The following is a 4,186-nucleotide window of genomic DNA, read 5'->3' on the forward strand; positions in this document are numbered from 1 at the left end:
AGTACATAGAATATGAACTATTTTTTCGAACAACGAAAGACACAAATGGAAAACAAGACAAACAACATAAGGAACGACCCTTCATCAGTTGTTGGCTGTTTTTCTACTCTCGTATTTCGAGCACACATACATACATACATACATACATACATACATACATACATACATACATACATACATACTTGCTGACTTTGTGGGCTCCGTATTGCTTCCATAAAAATTGAGTTACATATTCCGATATATACTTCATCATACTTTATTACGACTCCCCAAACTCACCTTTCAGCAGGTAAAACAACTAATGTTATTAAACAGGTGTTCAAAGTATACAATGTCCTGCCACTTCGGAAAGAAAACACAAAAACGAAAAATACACATAATTATTTCTTTCTTTTCGTGCACCCTTTTCAGTAATTGCTGGTCCCATGATGTTAAACTAAAATTATTTTGAATCTGCGATGGAGTCGCAAGAAATAGTTACCAAATATCCCTGTAATATTCTTATAAAGGGATGGCCACGTTAGATAATGTAGTCTCAAAATTATATAGGTTGTTCATGGATGGAGAGCCTTGATCACAGATCATAGGGGCCTAAACAAGTATAACAAATATTGAAGTCAATTCAAAAATTGAAATTGGCGCCACTAAAGAAAACTTTATTGATTTCACATCAAATAACAGTTTATGTATTCGTGTTTGTGTATGTATAAAATATATATATATATAGATGCACACAAGCATTAACACATCTATCTATGCGTATATGTTATACATATATGCCTACATACGCACACATGCACGCACACACACACACGCGCATACACACACACACACACACACAAACACACACACGTACGACTCTAAACTCGTATCATGTATTGAGTGCTAAATATTGATATAATCCACTTTAGTTAAACAATTTTCAACGTAGATTGTTCCCAATGTATTTGTGTGTGTGTGTGATTTATTAAAATTCAACTCGTGTTCTAGTGTTACCACTCCTGAGACATTGTCGGAATCGCATAAAGAACAGCTGCAGCAAGGAGAATGCGACTGCCCGTACTGATGCATACATACTGTGTATCTCCGCAATCGAAAAAGAATTCAGAAGCGGTGGTATTTCATCGTGATACACGCCTACTCCCAGAAGCCCAGTATTTCTAAGAGTACCTTTCACTAGTTTAATGATCGGACAAGAACTACGGATCCACGAATGTGTGTGTGTAGTTCTCTTATTTTTAATTATTTGAAATCTTCCTCTGAGGAAATACATACAAAGATACAAAGATACAAAATGTTCGGTCGTTAGAATGTAGATTACAAAAACAATGTCACTTGTTGAATTTGTGAAAATTCTTGCACATTTTTATTTTTCTGCTTACAAATTGTATTTCTTAGCTGCTTGATTGTTTTTTTCTTTCTGAAAACCCCAGCTTATCCAGATAATCATTTTGGCATTTATAGACAGATTATGTCTTAAGAATTGTGTGTATGTATGTATGTATGTATGTATGTATGTATGTATGTATGTATGTATGAATGTATGTATGTATGTGTAAATGCGCGCGTGTGTGTGTATCTACATTTTCTTCTACTTTTAGTCATCTGAATCTTCCTGAAAAGAAGGAGCTGGTTTCTAACAAAGATACAAAGCTCTGTCGCTGGAATATAGCTAACAAAAATGCAATGTTACTTGTTGAACTTGAGAAAAGTATTGCATATCTTTACTTTTCCGCTTACAGCTGTATTTGTAATGTGCCCCTTAGCCGGTTGATTGCTATTTCTGAAACCCTGGCTTTTCCAGGGAGTCATATAGGTGTTTAATAACAAAACCAAGTTCACCTATTATTATTGGTACAAATGTGAATTCATACTCTGGGTATAGAAGCTGAAGGTTTCGAAACAGTTGTCGGTAGTTATCCTCTTTTCCATTGATTTTCAAAAAGATATTCACGTCAGCAGAGCAGCTGACCTCTATGACGGTCTAGAATTATTCTTGCCTATCCCAAACAACCAACTCATACCGTTATGCTTTCACTTGGTAGATGTTTTGATGGGACTGTTCTTCCAAAATTCATACATATGCATAAGTACGTTTACACACACACACACACATGTATAATGTATGTACGCATATGTGTACATAATGAAATGATGGAATACATATTAAAATACGTACTTTATTTAAAATGTGTATGCCTTCGTCGATTTTATGATCCTTCAATTTCCATCCTCACTTTAAAATAACACACTAGACAAAATGGTTAATATATATGTAAGCGTGTGCGTGTATGTGTGTGTGTGTGTATTTAGATATATAAACCATATACGTATGTATGCTTTTTTTTCTGTTTTTAAATTATCTAAAGTCTTCCTTTCAAGAAGGAATTGGTTTCTAACAAAGATACAAAGCTCCATCGTTGGAATATAGATAACGTAACCAATGCCACATTCTAAGCCTGAGAAAAGTCTTGCATAGTTTTACTGTTCTGCTTATAGTATGTATGTATGTATGTAATGTATGTATGTATGTATGTAATGTATGTAATGTATGTATGTATGTTATTTCTTTGCTGCCCACCATGGGCTACACACAAAGGGGACAAACAAGGACAGACAAACGGATTAAGTCGATTATATCGACCCCAGTGCGTAACTGGTACTTATTTAATCGACCCCGAAAGGATGAAAGGCAAAGTCGACCTCGGCGGAATTTGAACTCAGAACGTAACGGCAGTCGAAATACCGCATAGCATTTCGCCCGGCGTGCTAACGTTTCTGCCAGCTCGAATGTATGTATGTATGTACGCAGTACGTATCTATCTACCTGTCTATCTATGAGTGCATGTAGGTGGGTACACATCAGTCGTTGATGCAGATTCAGTTCGTTCAACTGAATAACTTGCTCCTCAATTAATAGGTCAGTAGCTGAGCATTTCGTTTAACGCAATTCTCAGTCATAATCAGCGTGACATAGGGTATGACAAGACTATTCTTTCGACGAGCTTTTGTACAGTTTCCGACTGTACACTGTCACTCATAAGTTATGGGTGGACACGAAGCTAGACAAAAAAACTTTTACCCAAAATACCACGCCATGGGATAGAAACTGAAACCTCGTGGTTGCGAAGCGAACTTCTTAACCAATCCTCCTATATTGCACCTACTATCTGTACACTCATCCGCCCACACATATTATAATGTTCACCTTCACTGGGACTTTAGGTTTCGTTTGTCGGCATGTTTAACTGCTAAAGGAAGCTTCGTTTTCGAAGAAAAATCATATATAAACGCATAAATACCATGAAGGTGCGTGAGTTCGGTTCCTGGCGGCGCGTTGTGTCTTTGAGCAAGACACTTTCTTTCACGTTCTTCTGGTCCACTCAGCTGGCAAAAATGAGTGGTACATGTAGTTCACAGGGCCAGCCTTGTCATATCCTGTGTCACCCTGAATCTCCCTGAGAACTATGTTAAGGGTACGCGAGTCTATGGAGTGCTCAACCTCTTACACGTTAATTTCACGAGCAGGTTGTTTCGTTGATCGGATCAACTGGAACACTTGTCGTCATAACCGACGGAGTTCCGAACGGATATAAATATCAAAAATTGAATCTCCTCTCACCGGTTGACAAATCGTTAGATGAACCTTGAACCCTAATAAACGCAATCTTCGGGGAGGGCGCTAGTCGGTTACATCGAATCCAGTACTCAGCTGGTACTTATTTTATCGACCCCGAAGGGATGAAAGGCAAGGTTGATCCGGTGTCATTTGAACACAAAACGCAGACACGGACGAAATGCTTATGCGTTAAAATAATGAAATTAACGCAAAATACAGACAAATATATGTGAGTTTGCACACAGAAATAAACACACACAGGCACACACACACATAAATACATATCGTATATATTTATACACACTCGCATTCTTATTTAGATATTTATTGACTACTTGTGCAGATAGATAGATAGATAGATAGATAGATAGATAGATAGATAGATAAATTCATATATATTATGTAGATAGAAGTTTGTTTCTCAACCACATGGTTCCAGCTTCAGTCCCACTGCGTGGCACCTTGGGCAAATGTCTTCTATTATAGCCTCGGGCCGACCAAAGCTTTCTGAGTGTATCTGGTAAAAGGAAACTGAAAGAAGCCCGTGGTGTATGCATGCATATATAT

At 37.4% G+C, this 4,186-nt stretch overlaps 1 protein-coding gene across 1 annotated transcript in view; it reads left to right on the forward strand.

The window, feature by feature from the left end:
• Positions 1-4,186, forward strand: part of LOC106868937 (uncharacterized) — a 101,249-nt gene that overhangs the window by 1,585 nt on the left and 95,478 nt on the right. The window lies entirely within an intron of this gene.

This window comes from Octopus bimaculoides, chromosome 7 (genome assembly GCF_001194135.2).
Source record: "Octopus bimaculoides isolate UCB-OBI-ISO-001 chromosome 7, ASM119413v2, whole genome shotgun sequence".
NCBI classification, from domain to species: domain Eukaryota; kingdom Metazoa; phylum Mollusca; class Cephalopoda; order Octopoda; family Octopodidae; genus Octopus; species Octopus bimaculoides.